This window comes from Paralichthys olivaceus, chromosome 5 (assembly GCF_024713975.1).
Source record: "Paralichthys olivaceus isolate ysfri-2021 chromosome 5, ASM2471397v2, whole genome shotgun sequence".
Taxonomy (NCBI): Eukaryota; Metazoa; Chordata; class Actinopteri; order Pleuronectiformes; family Paralichthyidae; genus Paralichthys; species Paralichthys olivaceus.
The window spans coordinates 23,561,733-23,585,378 of NC_091097.1; the positions used below are offsets into that span (position 1 = coordinate 23,561,733).

Here is a 23,646-nt window from a genome sequence, read left to right on the forward strand (position 1 = left end):
CATATGTTCTTTTGAATGCTCACTTTCTTCCTTCAGTGATGATGCAAGGGTTCCGTATCCTTTTTTTCTTTGATGAACAGTCTTTCCTGCTCTTTCCAAGATGTGTCTCCTCTGAAGCAGAAGCAACTGCACCATCTGCTGGCGGCAAAGAGAATCATCACCCTAATCCACAGTTTTGCTACTTTGTGACCATTGACACTCTGGAGTTCCTTCAACTGTTTTATTGTGCAGGAAAAATAAACTGAAGGTGTCATTTTGTCCTAGTATTGCAAGCCCAAAAAAAATAATTTGAATTTTCAATCATATCCTTCATTAACTATGTCAGGGTTACATAAACTGTTTTTTCCTTGATGCTGAGTAAACTCACCGCTCTCTCCAAATATGACATTTTGAGACTGACATGTTGAAATGACACGGATAAAGTAGTGTTTTGACTACATATGGTCTTTTGAATGCTCACTTTCTTCCTTCAGTGATGATGCGAGGGTTCCATATCCTTTTTTTCTTTGATGAATAGTCTTTCCTGCTCTTTCCAAGATGTTTCTCCTCTGAAGCAGCAGCAACAGTGCCCTCTGCTCTTTGCAATGTAAAGTCTAAAAAGCTTACAGCACCTGGTATTCCCAGGCGGTCTCCCATCCAAGTACTAACCAGGCCCGACCCTGCTTAGCTTCCGAGATCGGACGAGATCGGGCGTGTTCAGGGTGGTATGGCCGTAAGCGATAGACTCCAGCCACAATACCTCCTTTATACATGTGAATCATCACTCACTCGCAGTTTTGAATCTCTCTTCTGAAATCTCAAAGGACCCCTAGTAGCAAATTCTTTGCAAATAGATTTGGCTCCTCTCAGAAAACGGCTTATGGGACTCTGGTTGGTTATGGTGTATTTACCAGTGTCAGGCCCTGGGGAACTCAGATGGAAAGAAAGGTTGCTGCCATTCCTGTAATGTTCAACAGATACTGACACCCGCTTCTTGGCAGGTGTTTTATTGTGCTCTGGTGAGGTGCCAGGTAAGATAGGAGAAGGGTTTGTATTTCTTACTCAAGCCTGACATGGCAAGATTCATGCCTCTGCTTCAAAGCTACACCATAGCCCTGCGCCTTACGCATAGCCCTGCGCCTTACGCATAGCCCTGCGCCTTACGCATAGCCCTGCGCCTTACGCATAGCCCTGCGCCTTACGCATAGCCCTGCGCCTTACGCATAGCCCTGCGCCTTACGCAAAGCCCTGCGTTCTGAAAAACAAGCTCCAGGTGCAACTTTGTTGTATCGTTGCAAGAAAAAAATCATTACAATTTTCAAAAATTTCCTTCAGCAATATTGTCAGTGTTTCGTATCCAGTTGCTTCCTTGATGCAGAGTAAACTCCCTGCTCTTTCATCTCTCTCTGCAAATATGACATTTTGAAAATGATATGTTAATAAAATATGAATAAAGTAGTGTTTTGACTACATATGTTCTTTTGAATGCTCACTTTCTTCCTTCAGTGATGATGCACAGTCTTTCCTGCTCTTTCCAAGATGTGTCTCCTCTGAAGCAGCAGCAACTGCACCATCTGCTGGCGGCAAAGAGAATCATCACCCTAATCCACAGTTTTGCTACTTTGTGACCATTGACACTCTGGAGTTCCTTCAACTGTTTTATTGTGCAGGGAAAATAAACTGAAGGTGTAATTTTGTCTCCTCTGAAGCAGCAGCAACAGCGCCCTCTGCAAAGAAAAGTCTAAAAAGCTTACAGCACCTGGTATTCCCAGGCGGTCTCCCATCCAAGTACTAACCAGGCCCGACCCTGCTTAGCTTCCGAGATCGGGCGTGTTCAGGGTGGTATGGCCGTAAGCGATAGACTCCAGCCACAATACCTCCTTTATACATGTGAATCATCACCATCCTCAATTGTTCTGTTGCTTTGCGACCATGGAATCTTGAGGTGTGGGGGGGCGGGGGTTAAATTGTTCTGAAAAACAAGCTCAAGGTGCAATTTTGTCGTATCGTTGCAAGAAAAATATCATTACAATTTTCAAAAATGACCTTCAGCAATATTGTCAGTGTTTCGTATCCAGTTGCTTCCTTGATGCAGAGTAAACTCCCTGCTCTTTCATCTCTCTCTGCAAATATGACATTTTGAAAATGATGTGTTAATAAAATATGAATAAAGTAGTGTTTTGACTACATATGGTCTTTTGAATGCTCACTTTCTTCCTTCAGTGATGATGCGAGGGTTCCGTATCCTTTTTCTCTTTGATGAACAGTCTTTCCTGCTCTTTCCAAGATGTGTCTCCTCTGAAGCAGAAGCAACTGCACCATCTGCTGGCGGCAAAGAGAATCATCACCCTAATCCAAACATTTTCCACTTTGTGACCATTGACACTCTGGAGTTCCTTCAACTGTTTTATTGTGCAGGGAAAATAAACTGAAGGTGTCATTTTGTCCTAGTATTGCAAGCCAAAAAAAAATAATTTGAATTTTCAATCATATCCTTCATTAACTATGTCAGGGTTACATAAACTGAAGGTGTAATTTTGTCTCCTCTGAAGCAGCAGCAACAGCGCCCTCTGCAAAGAAAAGTCTAAAAAGCTTACAGCACCTGGTATTCCCAGGCGGTCTCCCATCCAAGTACTAACCAGGCCCGACCCTGCTTAGCTTCCGAGATCGGACGAGATCGGGCGTGTTCAGGGTGGTATGGCCGTAAGCGATAGACTCCAGCCACAATACCTCCTTTATACATGTGAATCATCACCATCCTCAATTGTTCTGTTCCTTTGCGACCATGGAATCTTGAGGTGTGGGGGGGCGGGGGTTAAATTGTTCTGAAAAACAAGCTCAAGGTGCAATTTTGTCGTATCGTTGCAAGAAAAATATCATTACAATTTTCAAAAATTTCCTTCAGCAATATTGTCAGTGTTTCATATCCAGTTGTTTCCTTGATGCAGAGTAAACTCCCTGCTCTTTCATCTCTCTCTGCAAATATGACATTTTGAAAATGATGTGTTAATAAAATATGAATAAAGTAGTGTTTTGACTACATATGGTCTTTTGAATGCTCACTTTCTTCCTTCAGTGATGATAGATAGAGTACTTTATTCATCCCCGGAGGGAAATTAAGGAGTCACCTGGCTGGCTGTGATGTGCAGTCCAGACTGGAGGGTAGGGGATGTCAGTGGTGGGTTTGAGGGTGATGCAAAGAGGTGTGTGTTGCAGGAGGTGGTGGTGGTGGGGGACTGTGGGTGATGTGAGGATGTCCCGGGGGTGGAAGGTGTGAAAAAGTCTGTGGTGAAAGCCAGCGGAGGGGTGGGGGGAGATGGTGACGGGTGTGGTGTGGGGCAGAGGGTGGTGGGGGGAGGTGGGGGGTTGTTGCTCTGAGAAGCAGTAGAGGCAGTGGAGGCAGTGGAGGGTCCGCTGGGGGTGGGGGGGTTGTTGTTGAACCTATTGAAGAACGTGTTCAGCTCGTTCCCACGTCGTTCATTCCCCGTTGCTCCCTCACCTCTCCTCTGGAAGCCGGTGATCTCCTTTATCCCACTCCAGACGTCTCTGCTATTGTTGTCCTCCAGTTTGTGCTCCAGTTTTCTTCTGTAGTTGTCCTTGCTCTCCCTGATGCTGCGCTTTAGCTCCCTTTGTACCCGTTTGAGTTCTGCTCTGTCCCGTGATCTAAAGGCTCTCTTCTTCTCGTTGAGAAGGGCCTTCAGGTCGCTTGTTACCCACGGTTTGTTATTTGGGTAACAGCGGACCTCTTTAGTGGGGATGGTGTTGTCTATGCAGAACCCAATGTACTCAGAGACACAGTCAGTCATGCCATCAATGTCCTCACCATGTGGCTCATACAGAGCATCCCAGTCTGTGGCCTCCAGCGCTCCACGCAGTGTTTCCATGGCCTCAGGAGTCCATTTCCTCACTGTCCTCACTTTGACTGGGTGCCGCTGAACCACAGGCTTGTATGATGGGGAGAGCAGGACTAGGTTGTGGTCTGATCTGCCCAGTGGTGGCAGGGCAGTGGAGCTGTATGCATCCTTAACATTTGCATACAGCAGGTCCAAAGTCTTATTGTCACGGGTGGCACATTTTACAAACTGGAAGAATGTTGGGAGTGTGGATGAGAGGGAAGCATGGTTAAAGTCACCTGTGATGACGATGAAGGCCCCGGGGTGTTGTGTTTGTAATCCTGCAGTTACAGTGTGGATGACGTCACACGCTGCTGCTGCGTTCCCAGATGGAGGAATATAAACAGTGATGGCGAAAACACTGGTAAACTCCCTCGGCAAATAATATGGACGAAGTCCGACTGCGACGAGCTCGATGTCCGGGTTGCATACACGCTGTTTGACGGTGACGTACCCGGAGTGACACCACCTGTTGTTCACGAGCACGGCGAGACCCCCTCCTTTCTTCTTGCCGGTCGCGGTGGTGTCTCTGTCGGCTCGAACCGTCTGGAAGCCGGGAATGGTGACGTTGGAGTCCGGTATCTGCTCGTGCAGCCACGTTTCCGTGAGACACACAATACTGGACTCCCTGTACTCCCTCTGCGTTCTGATGAGCGCTTCCAGTTCGTCCACTTTATTTGCCAGCGACCTCACGTTTCCAGTGATAACTGCAGGGATGAAGGGCTTAAACTTCCTCTTCGCCATCCTCCGTTTAAGCCCCGCTCTACAGCCCCGCCGTCTCTTCTTTAGTTCCTCCGGGATGGTGGGTCTCTCTCCGGCCAAGAGGGGGGTGTGCCTCAGGGCCATCAGCTGGTCGCGGGTGTAAACAATCCCGGCGTGTGTTGCCGGCATGCTTCCAGTGATCCGAAGAGACCGAAGTGCGGTTAAAAGTGATAAAAAGTGTCCAATCGGTTGCAAAAGCATCTCGTCTTTGTGCGGCACGAAGATGCACAGAGCAGTGCAAAAATAAATATAAAAAACAAACAGCAAACGTAATAAAAACACAAAAGACCGACAGTAATACACGGACCTGCTACGACAGGCTCCCGTTAGTACGGCGCCATATTGATGCAAGGGTTCCGTATCCTTTTTTTCTTTGATGAACAGTCTTTCCTGCTCTTTCCAAGATGTGTCTCCTCTGAAGCAGCAGCAACTGCACCATCTGCTGGCGGCAAAGAGAATCATCACCCTAATCCACAGTTTTGCTACTTTGTGACCATTGACACTCTGGAGTTCCTTCAACTGTTTTATTGTGCAGGGAAAATAAACTGAAGGTGTAATTTTGTCTCCTCTGAAGCAGCAGCAACAGCGCCCTCTGCAAAGTAAAGTCTAAAAAGCTTACAGCACCTGGTATTCCCAGGCGGTCTCCCATCCAAGTACTAACCAGGCCCGACCCTGCTTAGCTTCCGAGATCGGACGAGATCGGGCGTGTTCAGGGTGGTATGGCCGTAAGCGATAGACTCCAGCCACAATACCTCCTTTATACATGTGAACCATCACCATCCTCAATTGTTCTGTTGCTTTGCGACCATGGAATCTTGAGGTGTGGGGGGGCGGGGGTTAAATTGTTCTGAAAAACAAGCTCAAGGTGCAATTTTGTCGTATCGTTGCAAGAAAAATATCATTACAATTTTCAAAAATTTCCTTCAGCAATATTGTCAGTGTTTCGTATCCAGTTGCTTCCTTGATGCAGAGTAAACTCCCTGCTCTTTCATCTCTCTCTGCAAATATGACATTTTGAAAATGATGTGTTAATAAAATATGAATAAAGTAGTGTTTTGACTACATATGTTCTTTTGAATGCTCACTTTCTTCCTTCAGTGATGATGCAAGGGTTCCGTATCCTTTTTTTCTTTGATGAACAGTCTTTCCTGCTCTTTCCAAGATGTGTCTCCTCTGAAGCAGCAGCAACTGCACCATCTGCTGGCGGCAAAGAGAATCATCACCCTAATCCACAGTTTTGCTAGTTTGTGACCATTGACACTCTGGAGTTCCTTCAACTGTTTTATTGTGCAGGAAAAATAAACTGAAGGTGTCATTTTGTCCTAGTATTGCAAGCCCAAAAAAAATAATTTGAATTTTCAATCATATCCTTCATTAACTATGTCAGGGTTACATAAACTGTTTTTTCCTTGATGCTGAGTAAACTCACCGCTCTCTCCAAATATGACATTTTGAGACTGACATGTTGAAATGACACGGATAAAGTAGTGTTTTGACTACATATGGTCTTTTGAATGCTCACTTTCTTCCTTCAGTGATGATGCGAGGGTTCCATATCCTTTTTTTCTTTGATGAATAGTCTTTCCTGCTCTTTCCAAGATGTTTCTCCTCTGAAGCAGCAGCAACAGTGCCCTCTGCTCTTTGCAATGTAAAGTCTAAAAAGCTTACAGCACCTGGTATTCCCAGGCGGTCTCCCATCCAAGTACTAACCAGGCCCGACCCTGCTTAGCTTCCGAGATCGGACGAGATCGGGCGTGTTCAGGGTGGTATGGCCGTAAGCGATAGACTCCAGCCACAATACCTCCTTTATACATGTGAATCATCACTCACTCGCAGTTTTGAATCTCTCTTCTGAAATCTCAAAGGACCCCTAGTAGCAAATTCTTTGCAAATAGATTTGGCTCCTCTCAGAAAACGGCTTATGGGACTCTGGTTGGTTATGGTGTATTTACCAGTGTCAGGCCCTGGGGAACTCAGATGGAAAGAAAGGTTGCTGCCATTCCTGTAATGTTCAACAGATACTGACACCCGCTTCTTGGCAGGTGTTTTATTGTGCTCTGGTGAGGTGCCAGGTAAGATAGGAGAAGGGTTTGTATTTCTTACTCAAGCCTGACATGGCAAGATTCATGCCTCTGCTTCAAAGCTACACCATAGCCCTGCGCCTTACGCATAGCCCTGCGCCTTACGCATAGCCCTGCGCCTTACGCATAGCCCTGCGCCTTACGCATAGCCCTGCGCCTTACGCATAGCCCTGCGCCTTACGCATAGCCCTGCGCCTTACGCATAGCCCTGCGCCTTACGCAAAGCCCTGCGTTCTGAAAAACAAGCTCCAGGTGCAACTTTGTTGTATCGTTGCAAGAAAAAAATCATTACAATTTTCAAAAATTTCCTTCAGCAATATTGTCAGTGTTTCGTATCCAGTTGCTTCCTTGATGCAGAGTAAACTCCCTGCTCTTTCATCTCTCTCTGCAAATATGACATTTTGAAAATGATATGTTAATAAAATATGAATAAAGTAGTGTTTTGACTACATATGTTCTTTTGAATGCTCACTTTCTTCCTTCAGTGATGATGCGAGGGTTCCGTATCCTTTTTCTCTTTGATGAACAGTCTTTCCTGCTCTTTCCAAGATGTGTCTCCTCTGAAGCAGAAGCAACTGCACCATCTGCTGGCGGCAAAGAGAATCATCACCCTAATCCAAACATTTTCCACTTTGTGACCATTGACACTCTGGAGTTCCTTCAACTGTTTTATTGTGCTCTGGTGAGGTGCCAGGTAAGATAGGAGAAGGGTTTGTATTTCTTACTCAAGCCTGACATGGCAAGATTCATGCCTCTGCTTCAAAGCTACACCATAGCCCTGCGCCTTACGCATAGCCCTGCGCCTTACGCATAGCCCTGCGCCTTACGCATAGCCCTGCGCCTTACGCATAGCCCTGCGCCTTACGCATAGCCCTGCGCCTTACGCAAAGCCCTGCGTTCTGAAAAACAAGCTCAAGGTGCAACTTTGTTGTATCGTTGCAAGAAAAAAATCATTACAATTTTCAAAAATTTCCTTCAGCAATATTGTCAGTGTTTCGTATCCAGTTGCTTCCTTGATGCAGAGTAAACTCCCTGCTCTTTCATCTCTCTCTGCAAATATGACATTTTGAAAATGATGTGTTAATAAAATATGAATAAAGTAGTGTTTTGACTACATATGTTCTTTTGAATGCTCACTTTCTTCCTTCAGTGATGATGCAAGGGTTCCGTATCCTTTTTTTCTTTGATGAACAGTCTTTCCTGCTCTTTCCAAGATGTGTCTCCTCTGAAGCAGCAGCAACTGCACCATCTGCTGGCGGCAAAGAGAATCATCACCCTAATCCACAGTTTTGCTACTTTGTGACCATTGACACTCTGGAGTTCCTTCAACTGTTTTATTGTGCAGGGAAAATAAACTGAAGGTGTAATTTTGTCTCCTCTGAAGCAGCAGCAACAGCGCCCTCTGCAAAGAAAAGTCTAAAAAGCTTACAGCACCTGGTATTCCCAGGCGGTCTCCCATCCAAGTACTAACCAGGCCCGACCCTGCTTAGCTTCCGAGATCGGACGAGATCGGGCGTGTTCAGGGTGGTATGGCCGTAAGCGATAGACTCCAGCCACAATACCTCCTTTATACATGTGAATCATCACCATCCTCAATTGTTCTGTTCCTTTGCGACCATGGAATCTTGAGGTGTGGGGGGGCGGGGGTTAAATTGTTCTGAAAAACAAGCTCAAGGTGCAATTTTGTCGTATCGTTGCAAGAAAAATATCATTACAATTTTCAAAAATTTCCTTCAGCAATATTGTCAGTGTTTCATATCCAGTTGTTTCCTTGATGCAGAGTAAACTCCCTGCTCTTTCATCTCTCTCTGCAAATATGACATTTTGAAAATGATGTGTTAATAAAATATGAATAAAGTAGTGTTTTGACTACATATGGTCTTTTGAATGCTCACTTTCTTCCTTCAGTGATGATAGATAGAGTACTTTATTCATCCCCGGAGGGAAATTAAGGAGTCACCTGGCTGGCTGTGATGTGCAGTCCAGACTGGAGGGAAGGGATTGTCAGTGGTGGGTTTGAGGGTGATGCAAAGAGGTGTGTGTTGCAGGAGGTGGTGGTGGTGGGGGACTGTGGGTGATGTGAGGATGTCCCGGGGGTGGAAGGTGTGAAAAAGTCTGTGGTGAAAGCCAGCGGAGGGGTGGGGGGAGATGGTGACGGGTGTGGTGTGGGGCAGAGGGTGGTGGGGGGAGGTGGGGGGTTGTTGCTCTGAGAAGCAGTAGAGGCAGTGGAGGCAGTGGAGGGTCCGCTGGGGGTGGGGGGGTTGTTGTTGAACCTATTGAAGAACGTGTTCAGCTCGTTCGCACGTCGTTCATTCCCCGTTGCTCCCTCACCTCTCCTCTGGAAGCCGGTGATCTCCTTTATCCCACTCCAGACGTCTCTGCTATTGTTGTCCTCCAGTTTGTGCTCCAGTTTTCTTCTGTAGTTGTCCTTGCTCTCCCTGATGCTGCGCTTTAGCTCCCTTTGTACCCGTTTGAGTTCTGCTCTGTCCCGTGATCTAAAGGCTCTCTTCTTCTCGTTGAGAAGGGCCTTCAGGTCGCTTGTTACCCACGGTTTGTTATTTGGGTAACAGCGGACCTCTTTAGTGGGGATGGTGTTGTCTATGCAGAACCCAATGTACTCAGAGACACAGTCAGTCATGCCATCAATGTCCTCACCATGTGGCTCATACAGAGCATCCCAGTCTGTGGCCTCCAGCGCTCCACGCAGTGTTTCCATGGCCTCAGGAGTCCATTTCCTCACTGTCCTCACTTTGACTGGGTGCCGCTGAACCACAGGCTTGTATGATGGGGAGAGCAGGACTAGGTTGTGGTCTGATCTGCCCAGTGGTGGCAGGGCAGTGGAGCTGTATGCATCCTTAACATTTGCATACAGCAGGTCCAAAGTCTTATTGTCACGGGTGGCACATTTTACAAACTGGAAGAATGTTGGGAGTGTGGATGAGAGGGAAGCATGGTTAAAGTCACCTGTGATGACGATGAAGGCCCCGGGGTGTTGTGTTTGTAATCCTGCAGTTACAGTGTGGATGACGTCACACGCTGCTGCTGCGTTCCCAGATGGAGGAATATAAACAGTGATGGCGAAAACACTGGTAAACTCCCTCGGCAAATAATATGGACGAAGTCCGACTGCGACGAGCTCGATGTCCGGGTTGCATACACGCTGTTTGACGGTGACGTACCCGGAGTGACACCACCTGTTGTTCACGAGCACGGCGAGACCCCCTCCTTTCTTCTTGCCGGTCGCGGTGGTGTCTCTGTCGGCTCGAACCGTCTGGAAGCCGGGAATGGTGACGTTGGAGTCCGGTATCTGCTCGTGCAGCCACGTTTCCGTGAGACACACAATACTGGACTCCCTGTACTCCCTCTGCGTTCTGATGAGCGCTTCCAGTTCGTCCACTTTATTTGCCAGCGACCTCACGTTTCCAGTGATAACTGCAGGGATGAAGGGCTTAAACTTCCTCTTCGCCATCCTCCGTTTAAGCCCCGCTCTACAGCCCCGCCGTCTCTTCTTTAGTTCCTCCGGGATGGTGGGTCTCTCTCCGGCCAAGAGGGGGGTGTGCCTCAGGGCCATCAGCTGGTCGCGGGTGTAAACAATCCCGGCGTGTGTTGCCGGCATGCTTCCAGTGATCCGAAGAGACCGAAGTGCGGTTAAAAGTGATAAAAAGTGTCCAATCGGTTGCAAAAGCATCTCGTCTTTGTGCGGCACGAAGATGCACAGAGCAGTGCAAAAATAAATATAAAAAACAAACAGCAAACGTAATAAAAACACAAAAGACCGACAGTAATACACGGACCTGCTACGACAGGCTCCCGTTAGTACGGCGCCATATTGATGCAAGGGTTCCGTATCCTTTTTTTCTTTGATGAACAGTCTTTCCTGCTCTTTCCAAGATGTGTCTCCTCTGAAGCAGCAGCAACTGCACCATCTGCTGGCGGCAAAGAGAATCATCACCCTAATCCACAGTTTTGCTACTTTGTGACCATTGACACTCTGGAGTTCCTTCAACTGTTTTATTGTGCAGGGAAAATAAACTGAAGGTGTAATTTTGTCTCCTCTGAAGCAGCAGCAACAGCGCCCTCTGCAAAGTAAAGTCTAAAAAGCTTACAGCACCTGGTATTCCCAGGCGGTCTCCCATCCAAGTACTAACCAGGCCCGACCCTGCTTAGCTTCCGAGATCGGACGAGATCGGGCGTGTTCAGGGTGGTATGGCCGTAAGCGATAGACTCCAGCCACAATACCTCCTTTATACATGTGAACCATCACCATCCTCAATTGTTCTGTTGCTTTGCGACCATGGAATCTTGAGGTGTGGGGGGGCGGGGGTTAAATTGTTCTGAAAAACAAGCTCAAGGTGCAATTTTGTCGTATCGTTGCAAGAAAAATATCATTACAATTTTCAAAAATTTCCTTCAGCAATATTGTCAGTGTTTCGTATCCAGTTGCTTCCTTGATGCAGAGTAAACTCCCTGCTCTTTCATCTCTCTCTGCAAATATGACATTTTGAAAATGATGTGTTAATAAAATATGAATAAAGTAGTGTTTTGACTACATATGTTCTTTTGAATGCTCACTTTCTTCCTTCAGTGATGATGCAAGGGTTCCGTATCCTTTTTTTCTTTGATGAACAGTCTTTCCTGCTCTTTCCAAGATGTGTCTCCTCTGAAGCAGCAGCAACTGCACCATCTGCTGGCGGCAAAGAGAATCATCACCCTAATCCACAGTTTTGCTACTTTGTGACCATTGACACTCTGGAGTTCCTTCAACTGTTTTATTGTGCAGGGAAAATAAACTGAAGGTGTAATTTTGTCTCCTCTGAAGCAGCAGCAACAGCGCCCTCTGCAAAGAAAAGTCTAAAAAGCTTACAGCACCTGGTATTCCCAGGCGGTCTCCCATCCAAGTACTAACCAGGCCCGACCCTGCTTAGCTTCCGAGATCGGACGAGATCGGGCGTGTTCAGGGTGGTATGGCCGTAAGCGATAGACTCCAGCCACAATACCTCCTTTATACATGTGAATCATCACCATCCTCAATTGTTCTGTTCCTTTGCGACCATGGAATCTTGAGGTGTGGGGGGGCGGGGGTTAAATTGTTCTGAAAAACAAGCTCAAGGTGCAATTTTGTCGTATCGTTGCAAGAAAAATATCATTACAATTTTCAAAAATTTCCTTCAGCAATATTGTCAGTGTTTCATATCCAGTTGTTTCCTTGATGCAGAGTAAACTCCCTGCTCTTTCATCTCTCTCTGCAAATATGACATTTTGAAAATGATGTGTTAATAAAATATGAATAAAGTAGTGTTTTGACTACATATGGTCTTTTGAATGCTCACTTTCTTCCTTCAGTGATGATAGATAGAGTACTTTATTCATCCCCGGAGGGAAATTAAGGAGTCACCTGGCTGGCTGTGATGTGCAGTCCAGACTGGAGGGAAGGGATTGTCAGTGGTGGGTTTGAGGGTGATGCAAAGAGGTGTGTGTTGCAGGAGGTGGTGGTGGTGGGGGACTGTGGGTGATGTGAGGATGTCCCGGGGGTGGAAGGTGTGAAAAAGTCTGTGGTGAAAGCCAGCGGAGGGGTGGGGGGAGATGGTGACGGGTGTGGTGTGGGGCAGAGGGTGGTGGGGGGAGGTGGGGGGTTGTTGCTCTGAGAAGCAGTAGAGGCAGTGGAGGCAGTGGAGGGTCCGCTGGGGGTGGGGGGGTTGTTGTTGAACCTATTGAAGAACGTGTTCAGCTCGTTCGCACGTCGTTCATTCCCCGTTGCTCCCTCACCTCTCCTCTGGAAGCCGGTGATCTCCTTTATCCCACTCCAGACGTCTCTGCTATTGTTGTCCTCCAGTTTGTGCTCCAGTTTTCTTCTGTAGTTGTCCTTGCTCTCCCTGATGCTGCGCTTTAGCTCCCTTTGTACCCGTTTGAGTTCTGCTCTGTCCCGTGATCTAAAGGCTCTCTTCTTCTCGTTGAGACGGGCCTTCAGGTCGCTTGTTACCCACGGTTTGTTATTTGGGTAACAGCGGACCTCTTTAGTGGGGATGGTGTTGTCTATGCAGAACCCAATGTACTCAGAGACACAGTCAGTCATGCCATCAATGTCCTCACCATGTGGCTCATACAGAGCATCCCAGTCTGTGGCCTCCAGCGCTCCACGCAGTGTTTCCATGGCCTCAGGAGTCCATTTCCTCACTGTCCTCACTTTGACTGGGTGCCGCTGAACCACAGGCTTGTATGATGGGGAGAGCAGGACTAGGTTGTGGTCTGATCTGCCCAGTGGTGGCAGGGCAGTGGAGCTGTATGCATCCTTAACATTTGCATACAGCAGGTCCAAAGTCTTATTGTCACGGGTGGCACATTTTACAAACTGGAAGAATGTTGGGAGTGTGGATGAGAGGGAAGCATGGTTAAAGTCACCTGTGATGACGATGAAGGCCCCGGGGTGTTGTGTTTGTAATCCTGCAGTTACAGTGTGGATGACGTCACACGCTGCTGCTGCGTTCCCAGATGGAGGAATATAAACAGTGATGGCGAAAACACTGGTAAACTCCCTCGGCAAATAATATGGACGAAGTCCGACTGCGACGAGCTCGATGTCCGGGTTGCATACACGCTGTTTGACGGTGACGTACCCGGAGTGACACCACCTGTTGTTCACGAGCACGGCGAGACCCCCTCCTTTCTTCTTGCCGGTCGCGGTGGTGTCTCTGTCGGCTCGAACCGTCTGGAAGCCGGGAATGGTGACGTTGGAGTCCGGTATCTGCTCGTGCAGCCACGTTTCCGTGAGACACACAATACTGGACTCCCTGTACTCCCTCTGCGTTCTGATGAGCGCTTCCAGTTCGTCCACTTTATTTGCCAGCGACCTCACGTTTCCAGTGATAACTGCAGGGATGAAGGGCTTAAACTTCCTCTTCGCCATCCTCCGTTTAAGCCCCGCTCTACAGCCCCGCCGTCTCTTCTTTAGTTCCTCCGGGATGGTGGGTCTCTCTCCGGCCAAGAGGGGGGTGTGCCTCAGGGCCATCAGCTGGTCGCGGGTGTAAACAATCCCGGCGTGTGTTGCCGGCATGCTTCCAGTGATCCGAAGAGACCGAAGTGCGGTTAAAAGTGATAAAAAGTGTCCAATCGGTTGCAAAAGCATCTCGTCTTTGTGCGGCACGAAGATGCACAGAGCAGTGCAAAAATAAATATAAAAAACAAACAGCAAACGTAATAAAAACACAAAAGACCGACAGTAATACACGGACCTGCTACGACAGGCTCCCGTTAGTACGGCGCCATATTGATGCAAGGGTTCCGTATCCTTTTTTTCTTTGATGAACAGTCTTTCCTGCTCTTTCCAAGATGTGTCTCCTCTGAAGCAGCAGCAACTGCACCATCTGCTGGCGGCAAAGAGAATCATCACCCTAATCCACAGTTTTGCTACTTTGTGACCATTGACACTCTGGAGTTCCTTCAACTGTTTTATTGTGCAGGGAAAATAAACTGAAGGTGTAATTTTGTCTCCTCTGAAGCAGCAGCAACAGCGCCCTCTGCAAAGTAAAGTCTAAAAAGCTTACAGCACCTGGTATTCCCAGGCGGTCTCCCATCCAAGTACTAACCAGGCCCGACCCTGCTTAGCTTCCGAGATCGGACGAGATCGGGCGTGTTCAGGGTGGTATGGCCGTAAGCGATAGACTCCAGCCACAATACCTCCTTTATACATGTGAACCATCACCATCCTCAATTGTTCTGTTGCTTTGCGACCATGGAATCTTGAGGTGTGGGGGGGCGGGGGTTAAATTGTTCTGAAAAACAAGCTCAAGGTGCAATTTTGTCGTATCGTTGCAAGAAAAATATCATTACAATTTTCAAAAATTTCCTTCAGCAATATTGTCAGTGTTTCGTATCCAGTTGCTTCCTTGATGCAGAGTAAACTCCCTACTCTTTCATCTCTCTCTGCAAATATGACATTTTGAAAATGATGTGTTAATAAAATATGAATAAAGTAGTGTTTTGACTACATATGTTCTTTTGAATGCTCACTTTCTTCCTTCAGTGATGATGCAAGGGTTCCGTATCCTTTTTTTCTTTGATGAACAGTCTTTCCTGCTCTTTCCAAGATGTGTCTCCTCTGAAGCAGCAGCAACTGCACCATCTGCTGGCGGCAAAGAGAATCATCACCCTAATCCACAGTTTTGCTACTTTGTGACCATTGACACTCTGGAGTTCCTTCAACTGTTTTATTGTGCAGGAAAAATAAACTGAAGGTGTCATTTTGTCCTAGTATTGCAAGCCCAAAAAAAATAATTTGAATTTTCAATCATATCCTTCATTAACTATGTCAGGGTTACATAAACTGTTTTTTCCTTGATGCTGAGTAAACTCACCGCTCTCTCCAAATATGACATTTTGAGACTGACATGTTGAAATGACACGGATAAAGTAGTGTTTTGACTACATATGGTCTTTTGAATGCTCACTTTCTTCCTTCAGTGATGATGCGAGGGTTCCATATCCTTTTTTTCTTTGATGAATAGTCTTTCCTACTCTTTCCAAGATGTTTCTCCTCTGAAGCAGCAGCAACAGTGCCCTCTGCTCTTTGCAATGTAAAGTCTAAAAAGCTTACAGCACCTGGTATTCCCAGGCGGTCTCCCATCCAAGTACTAACCAGGCCCGACCCTGCTTAGCTTCCGAGATCGGACGAGATCGGGCGTGTTCAGGGTGGTATGGCCGTAAGCGATAGACTCCAGCCACAATACCTCCTTTATACATGTGAATCATCACTCACTCGCAGTTTTGAATCTCTCTTCTGAAATCTCAAAGGACCCCTAGTAGCAAATTCTTTGCAAATAGATTTGGCTCCTCTCAGAAAACGGCTTATGGGACTCTGGTTGGTTATGGTGTATTTACCAGTGTCAGGCCCTGGGGATTCACTGTTCGTCAGTGTCTGTAGTGTAGTGGTTATCACCTTTTCTTAACACGTGATAGGTCCTCAGCCTGAAACTGGGCAGAAACAACTTCTGTCTCAAAAAAATGTCTATTGCATTAGCCGGGAATCGAACCCGGGCCTCCCGCGCGGCCCTCGAGAAAAGTTTAGCTAAACCGACCTAAACGCTTTTTAACATGCATTTCAATGATAGTGCTGAACCACAGTGTGGATGTAATATTCTTTTGGCCACTCTTCCGGCTGTGGCGCTGTTCCGACTTTTTCTATAGACTCTCGGTCCTCCGATATTTTTTTTTTTTCCTTCAGGCAAACCTCTAACGGCAGACGGTCATAAAAGCGTGCATATTCACTGTCTATTGTTGATGTCATTACGTGTTCTTACAGGGGCTGTGCATCATTCAAACATGCAAGTCATTTTCATTCGTCAAAGGTAAGACACGTTGTTTTATTTTCATAAAAGTTAGCCTGCTTTCTGATAACATTAGTTCGCTGCTGCTGCTTATTCGCTTGGTTGATGCGATAGAACTGCCCGGAATTAAGTTTGGGGTAATTATGGACTAAATAATGAATGAACATCATGCTATTTGTTGAGATTGTGTGTGGTTTTTAGGTTGTTGCTTAATATTATATATTCGTCAGCGCGGTATTGACAGTAATGTCGTGTCAGCAGTTGCCTAGCACCACTCGCAGGGTAACGCAGAAGATTTGTGGTGAAATAACACGTCAAAGTATGAATGGACATGATCGTTTTATATAGTTATTTGCATAGTTTTCATGACGTGGCGTTAAATAGTCTTGTCAGTCCGTTTATATCAATCTTTTGTTGATAAGTTAACTATAGCCTACCTCAGCATTGCTCACTTGCTAAGAGACTGACGCTACAAACGTGTGTTGAAATTACGTGATAACATGATTGTATTTCATATTTTTGTGTATCTGCTTTTGATGTCGTGATGTTAACTCATCTTTACACCATGGATCTGTTACTCCTAAGATGTCTGACTAGTTAGGCTACATATTGCATCAACTAAAACAGCTGTACTACTGAGGGATTGATACCATCTCTTTTTTTAAAATACAAATGTGATATTAATATGTTCAAATTCATTTGGCAGAACTAGTAGTGCCAGAGTAGACTTTCAGACAAGCAGTAGATTGTCAAGAGAGTATTAATCAAGTGTAATAAGACTTTGATCTAGGCATTCACTTCTCCTACCCCCCCCCTCTCTCTCACACACACATAACTGCTCTCCAACTCCTGCTGCAAAGACCGTCCCACCCCCCTGTTGTTTTCGCGCCCACACACACACACACTGTGAGTAGATAAGGATCAGAGAGGTGTGATAAACTATTGTCTTGACCCTATGAACTATTTCACTGCAAGCCCCCCCACACACACACACGCACACACTGTACTTCCTCCCAGACTCAGAGGTGTGAGAAACTATTGCCTTTACCCTCTGAACTATTTGACTGAAGTTCATAGAAGATAACCCAAACTTATGTTTTTACTTTATGGTAGGTCAAGATGCAGAGGGCGGTGTTCTTCCCAGGTAAACTCAGTGTTGTGTTCCGCAAGGGACCAGGTGGATTTCTCTTACAGGAACCCTCTGCAGAAGCCAGACGGATCAAGGATGACCCCACTCGTCAGGACAGGTCTGCCCTGAGAGAGGACCTCGTGCGGCAGAATGCCCTGGCTGCGGTTCGTCAGAGAGGGGGTGATGCCTCAGACAGGACGGAGGTGCTAGGAGACTACATCCTGCAGTTTGGCAAGTATAAAGGGAAGGCTTTCAGGTGGCTTTTGGAGAATGATGTTGGCTCTACATGTTACCTTGTCAAGGATATGCGTAAGGAGGAGGCTGCAGGTCGTTTCAGGCCCGAGGGGCATAGCAAGGATAGTCTACTGTCCTTTGTGAATTATGCTCTGAGTTTTGCAGAGATCCAGTCTCTCCTCGCCTACGAGGCCAGGGGAGAGGGTGTGGTGACAGCCACATCAGAGGACGACCAGCTGGTTGGCTTTGGCGACAGGGCCAAGAGCACCTGGAAGGAGGAAGAGACAAGACCCACAACCAGACCCACAACCACACCCACAACCAACAGTCCGCCTCTGCAGATTCTGCCGCTTGGAACTGAAACAGGGACCAAACAGCCCTCACATTCACACGGGCTTCCCTGGAGTGGCAGGGAACTACATTCAAGGATATGTGTTCCTCCCAACCGCAATAAGACTCTACAACTCATCTCCCTCTGTCAGAGCCACCATCACAGAACTGCACTAACATACCTGTCACCTTTGCACCATGTACCCTGCACTACACTACGTGTGTTAATTTAAACCACTTTAATATTACAGACCTTTTTATAGAATAATATTGTCTTTTGCACATCCAGTCCACGTATTCTTACACTGCCAGTATATTGTATAGTCAAGTACTGATATTTATACCCTATTATATATTATATATCATATCATATTATATCATACTCTGCATATTCTCTGTATATTCTTTGGATTTACAAGTCTATATACACATATTTATACATGTGTACATGCTATTATTATATTATTATTATCACTACTACTACTACTATTATTAATATTATATATACTATTGCTGCCATTATTACTATATACTGCTATTATATTGGTATAATTACTGTCTATATAAATATATATTATGTTATATTGTATACTATATATATATATATAAATATATACTGTACTAATATTCTTATATACTGTCTAACAATAACATTACCATCATATCATTATTACTATTATCATCACATTGCCACTGCACTATTTGTCTGCCTATTCATCTTGTGTTTCTGTTTTGTTCTTTTTACCTAAATGTTTTGTTTTGTTTTGTTCTATTGCATTGTGTTTTGTTGTGTTCCGATACACAAGCTGCTATGACACCTTAATTTCCCTCCGGGGATGAATAAAGTACTCTATCTATCTATCTATCTATCTTATTGCCCATCAAAGGTGTACTCTTTGTACAGAGATAAGGGCATGGCCAAGGAGATGAGCTGGCCCGAGTTTCAGCAGTCTCCTTTCTATGAGGCTGAGAGACAAAGAACTGTGGAAGAAAGGAAGAAATGATTTCCCTGTATACCCATTGTTTGTACCCATTTTATTTGATTTTATTTCATTATTTTATTTCATTATTGTTTATTTAATTATTGTTCTTAATGTTTCTTATTTGACTTGTGTATATGTCTCTAGACGTACAGGTTCTTTGTCTGTGTATATGTAAATAGACTACAAATTAATAGTTGTAAAACAAAGTGTACATATATTGTTTTTCTTTTCTTTTTTTCTTTTATTTATGTGTGAATGCGTGAAAATGTACACACCAGAAACTAGTTTGGTTTGTTTGTTGTGTTCTTTTTTTTTAAATTTATTTATTTATTTTACAAATGTCTGAATGTATGAATGTGTGAAAGGTATATATGCCAGTATGTAGAAACTTGATCTTTTGTGCATAGTTTGGACTGTTTTGTTGTACAGATGTACTTAGTGCTCTGTTGTTAACAATCGTTTGGATGTAAATAAGTCAATGCTTCCGTCTAGTCTTCTGTATGAAAGTAAATAGATTGTAAACATGAAAAGGTTCATATGTTATTAGGTTATTATGTTAATTGTTCTGCATGGTTATATGTCTATAGATCATAGGTTCTTTAGACTTCTGTTGAGCTGAATATAGCTGTATAGTTTTTTCTTTTACTTATATTTTTTACTTACTTTAACATTATTGCATGACCAGAAACACCAGTTTTCTACTTGTCATATTAACCAGCACTGTATCTATCACTGTATACTCCCCCTCCCTATGTACTGTATGTACTGTGTCATTGTCATATCTAATTGTTGTCTTAAATTATCTATATTATTTCTAAAACTTTACTTACAGTCCAATTATTTCATTTGTCATATATACATTATTTCACATGTTCATAAATAAAACTGGAACTTTCTTTGAAATATTGCACACTGTCTTTTTGTCCTGCTTAAATAAAAACAATATAGTGGTCATAGTAGTCATGAGTCATAAGAATTAATTGTTAATCTCCACGTATTTTCAATGCTTTTTACGCAGAAATATCACGTTCAATAACACCGCGATCGGGATGCGAACCCCGTCTTTTGGGGAATCGGAAATAAATAAATAAATGAACGGACCCAGAGAGAATGCTTCGATCCTATTGGCTTGCTGGACTGGTCCAGTATTCTCGACTGGCCCCCGCGTGGCAGGCGAGAATTCTACCACTGAACCACCAATGCATGATTTTTTATAAAGGGCACCCCTTTTTTTTTTTTTTTCTGAAACTTTTCCAACTCAGATGGAAAGAAAGGTTGCTGCCATTCCTGTAATGTTCAACAGATACTGACACCCGCTTCTTGGCAGGTGTTTTATTGTGCTCTGGTGAGGTGCCAGGTAAGATAGGAGAAGGGTTTGTATTTCTTACTCAAGCCTGACATGGCAAGATTCATGCCTCTGCTTCAAAGCTACACCATAGCCCTGCGCCTTACGCATAGCCCTGCGCCTTACGCATAGCCCTGCGCCTTACGCATAGCCCTGCGCCTTACGCATAGCCCTGCGCCTTACGCATAGCCCTGCGCCTTACGCATAGCCCTGCGCCTTACGCATAGCCCTGCGCCTTACGCATAGCCCTGCGCCTTACGCAAAGCCCTGCGTTCTGAAAAACAAGCTCAAGGTGCAACTTTGTTGTATCGTTGCAAGAAAAAAATCATTACAATTTTCAAAAATTTCCTTCAGCAATATTGTCAGTGTTTCGTATCCAGTTGCTTCCTTGATGCAGAGTAAACTCCCTGCTCTTTCATCTCTCTCTGCAAATATGACATTTTGAAAATGATATGTTAATAAAATATGAATAAAGTAGTGTTTTGACTACATATGTTCTTTTGAATGCTCACTTTCTTCCTTCAGTGATGATGCAAGGGTTCCGTATCCTTTTTTTCTTTGATGAACAGTCTTTCCTGCTCTTTCCAAGATGTGTCTCCTCTGAAGCAGCAGCAACTGCACCATCTGCTGGCGGCAAAGAGAATCATCACCCTAATCCACAGTTTTGCTACTTTGTGACCATTGACACTCTGGAGTTCCTTCAACTGTTTTATTGTGCAGGGAAAATAAACTGAAGGTGTAATTTTGTCTCCTCTGAAGCAGCAGCAACAGCGCCCTCTGCAAAGTAAAGTCTAAAAAGCTTACAGCACCTGGTATTCCCAGGCGGTCTCCCATCCAAGTACTAACCAGGCCCGACCCTGCTTAGCTTCCGAGATCGGACGAGATCGGGCGTGTTCAGGGTGGTATGGCCGTAAGCGATAGACTCCAGCCACAATACCTCCTTTATACATGTGAACCATCACCATCCTCAATTGTTCTGTTGCTTTGCGACCATGGAATCTTGAGGTGTGGGGGGGCGGGGGTTAAATTGTTCTGAAAAACAAGCTCAAGGTGCAATTTTGTCGTATCGTTGCAAGAAAAATATCATTACAATTTTCAAAAATTTCCTTCAGCAATATTGTCAGTGTTTCGTATCCAGTTGCTTCCTTGATGCAGAGTAAACTCCCTGCTCTTTCATCTCTCTCTGCAAATATGACATTTTGAAAATGATGTGTTAATAAAATATGAATAAAGTAGTGTTTTGACTACATATGTTCTTTTGAATGCTCACTTTCTTCCTTCAGTGATGATGCAAGGGTTCCGTATCCTTTTTTTCTTTGATGAACAGTCTTTCCTGCTCTTTCCAAGATGTGTCTCCTCTGAAGCAGCAGCAACTGCACCATCTGCTGGCGGCAAAGAGAATCATCACCCTAATCCACAGTTTTGCTACTTTGTGACCATTGACACTCTGGAGTTCCTTCAACTGTTTTATTGTGCAGGAAAAATAAACTGAAGGTGTCATTTTGTCCTAGTATTGCAAGCCCAAAAAAAATAATTTGAATTTTCAATCATATCCTTCATTAACTATGTCAGGGTTACATAAACTGTTTTTTCCTTGATGCTGAGTAAACTCACCGCTCTCTCCAAATATGACATTTTGAGACTGACATGTTGAAATGACACGGATAAAGTAGTGTTTTGACTACATATGGTCTTTTGAATGCTCACTTTCTTCCTTCAGTGATGATGCGAGGGTTCCATATCCTTTTTTTCTTTGATGAATAGTCTTTCCTGCTCTTTCCAAGATGTTTCTCCTCTGAAGCAGCAGCAACAGTGCCCTCTGCTCTTTGCAATGTAAAGTCTAAAAAGCTTACAGCACCTGGTATTCCCAGGCGGTCTCCCATCCAAGTACTAACCAGGCCCGACCCTGCTTAGCTTCCGAGATCGGACGAGATCGGGCGTGTTCAGGGTGGTATGGCCGTAAGCGATAGACTCCAGCCACAATACCTCCTTTATACATGTGAATCATCACTCACTCGCAGTTTTGAATCTCTCTTCTGAAATCTCAAAGGACCCCTAGTAGCAAATTCTTTGCAAATAGATTTGGCTCCTCTCAGAAAACGGCTTATGGGACTCTGGTTGGTTATGGTGTATTTACCAGTGTCAGGCCCTGGGGATTCACTGTTCGTCAGTGTCTGTAGTGTAGTGGTTATCACCTTTTCTTAACACGTGAAAGGTCCTCAGCCTGAAACTGGGCAGAAACAACTTCTGTCTCAAAAAAATGTCTATTGCATTAGCCGGGAATCGAACCCGGGCCTCCCGCGTGGCAGGCGAGAATTCTACCACTGAACCACCAATGCATGATTTTTTATAAAGGGCACCCCTTTTTTTTTTTTTCTGAAACTTTTCCAACTCAGATGGAAAGAAAGGTTGCTGCCATTCCTGTAATGTTCAACAGATACTGACACCCGCTTCTTGGCAGGTGTTTTATTGTGCTCTGGTGAGGTGCCAGGTAAGATAGGAGAAGGGTTTGTATTTCTTACTCAAGCCTGACATGGCAAGATTCATGCCTCTGCTTCAAAGCTACACCATAGCCCTGCGCCTTACGCATAGCCCTGCGCCTTACGCATAGCCCTGCGCCTTACGCATAGCCCTGCGCCTTACGCATAGCCCTGCGCCTTACGCATAGCCCTGCGCCTTACGCATAGCCCTGCGCCTTACGCATAGCCCTGCGCCTTACGCATAGCCCTGCGCCTTACGCATAGCCCTGCGCCTTACGCATAGCCCTGCGCCTTACGCATAGCCCTGCGCCTTACGCAAAGCCCTGCGTTCTGAAAAACAAGCTCAAGGTGCAACTTTGTTGTATCGTTGCAAGAAAAAAATCATTACAATTTTCAAAAATTTCCTTCAGCAATATTGTCAGTGTTTCGTATCCAGTTGCTTCCTTGATGCAGAGTAAACTCCCTGCTCTTTCATCTCTCTCTGCAAATATGACATTTTGAAAATGATATGTTAATAAAATATGAATAAAGTAGTGTTTTGACTACATATGTTCTTTTGAATGCTCACTTTCTTCCTTCAGTGATGATGCAAGGGTTCCGTATCCTTTTTTTCTTTGATGAACAGTCTTTCCTGCTCTTTCCAAGATGTGTCTCCTCTGAAGCAGCAGCAACTGCACCATCTGCTGGCGGCAAAGAGAATCATCACCCTAATCCACAGTTTTGCTACTTTGTGACCATTGACACTCTGGAGTTCCTTCAACTGTTTTATTGTGCAGGGAAAATAAACTGAAGGTGTAATTTTGTCTCCTCTGAAGCAGCAGCAACAGCGCCCTCTGCAAAGAAAAGTCTAAAAAGCTTACAGCACCTGGTATTCCCAGGCGGTCTCCCATCCAAGTACTAACCAGGCCCGACCCTGCTTAGCTTCCGAGATCGGACGAGATCGGGCGTGTTCAGGGTGGTATGGCCGTAAGCGATAGACTCCAGCCACAATACCTCCTTTATACATGTGAATCATCACCATCCTCAATTGTTCTGTTCCTTTGCGACCATGGAATCTTGAGGTGTGGGGGGGCGGGGGTTAAATTGTTCTGAAAAACAAGCTCAAGGTGC

General features: G+C 45.1%; 13 non-coding genes and 1 pseudogene across 13 annotated transcripts; all 14 read right to left on the reverse strand.

Annotated features, from left to right (window-relative positions):
* Window positions 1–599: 599 nt before the first annotated feature.
* Window positions 600–718, reverse strand: LOC138409092 (5S ribosomal RNA). Its single transcript, XR_011242413.1, has one exon. It is a non-coding gene; the product is annotated as a 5S ribosomal RNA (ribosomal RNA).
* Window positions 719–1,726: 1,008 nt separating this feature from the next.
* On the reverse strand, window positions 1,727–1,835 carry LOC138409392 (5S ribosomal RNA; annotated as a pseudogene).
* Window positions 1,836–2,569: 734 nt separating this feature from the next.
* Window positions 2,570–2,688, reverse strand: LOC138409103 (5S ribosomal RNA). The gene has a single exon (XR_011242424.1). It is a non-coding gene; the product is annotated as a 5S ribosomal RNA (ribosomal RNA).
* Window positions 2,689–5,246: 2,558 nt separating this feature from the next.
* Window positions 5,247–5,365, reverse strand: LOC138409114 (5S ribosomal RNA). Its single transcript, XR_011242435.1, has one exon. It is a non-coding gene; the product is annotated as a 5S ribosomal RNA (ribosomal RNA).
* A 930-nt stretch (window positions 5,366–6,295) lies between these two features.
* On the reverse strand, window positions 6,296–6,414 carry LOC138409125 (5S ribosomal RNA). The gene has a single exon (XR_011242446.1). It is a non-coding gene; the product is annotated as a 5S ribosomal RNA (ribosomal RNA).
* Window positions 6,415–8,137: 1,723 nt separating this feature from the next.
* Window positions 8,138–8,256, reverse strand: LOC138409137 (5S ribosomal RNA). The gene has a single exon (XR_011242457.1). It is a non-coding gene; the product is annotated as a 5S ribosomal RNA (ribosomal RNA).
* Window positions 8,257–10,814: 2,558 nt separating this feature from the next.
* LOC138409148 (5S ribosomal RNA) lies at window positions 10,815–10,933 on the reverse strand. Its single transcript, XR_011242468.1, has one exon. It is a non-coding gene; the product is annotated as a 5S ribosomal RNA (ribosomal RNA).
* A 639-nt stretch (window positions 10,934–11,572) lies between these two features.
* On the reverse strand, window positions 11,573–11,691 carry LOC138409160 (5S ribosomal RNA). The gene has a single exon (XR_011242480.1). It is a non-coding gene; the product is annotated as a 5S ribosomal RNA (ribosomal RNA).
* A 2,558-nt stretch (window positions 11,692–14,249) lies between these two features.
* LOC138409171 (5S ribosomal RNA) lies at window positions 14,250–14,368 on the reverse strand. Its single transcript, XR_011242491.1, has one exon. It is a non-coding gene; the product is annotated as a 5S ribosomal RNA (ribosomal RNA).
* Window positions 14,369–15,298: 930 nt separating this feature from the next.
* Window positions 15,299–15,417, reverse strand: LOC138409182 (5S ribosomal RNA). The gene has a single exon (XR_011242502.1). It is a non-coding gene; the product is annotated as a 5S ribosomal RNA (ribosomal RNA).
* Window positions 15,418–20,853: 5,436 nt separating this feature from the next.
* LOC138409193 (5S ribosomal RNA) lies at window positions 20,854–20,972 on the reverse strand. The gene has a single exon (XR_011242513.1). It is a non-coding gene; the product is annotated as a 5S ribosomal RNA (ribosomal RNA).
* Window positions 20,973–21,902: 930 nt separating this feature from the next.
* On the reverse strand, window positions 21,903–22,021 carry LOC138409204 (5S ribosomal RNA). Its single transcript, XR_011242524.1, has one exon. It is a non-coding gene; the product is annotated as a 5S ribosomal RNA (ribosomal RNA).
* A 303-nt stretch (window positions 22,022–22,324) lies between these two features.
* On the reverse strand, window positions 22,325–22,395 carry trnag-gcc (transfer RNA glycine (anticodon GCC)). The gene has a single exon. It is a non-coding gene; the product is annotated as a tRNA-Gly (tRNA).
* Window positions 22,396–23,389: 994 nt separating this feature from the next.
* Window positions 23,390–23,508, reverse strand: LOC138409215 (5S ribosomal RNA). Its single transcript, XR_011242535.1, has one exon. It is a non-coding gene; the product is annotated as a 5S ribosomal RNA (ribosomal RNA).
* Window positions 23,509–23,646: the final 138 nt, after the last annotated feature.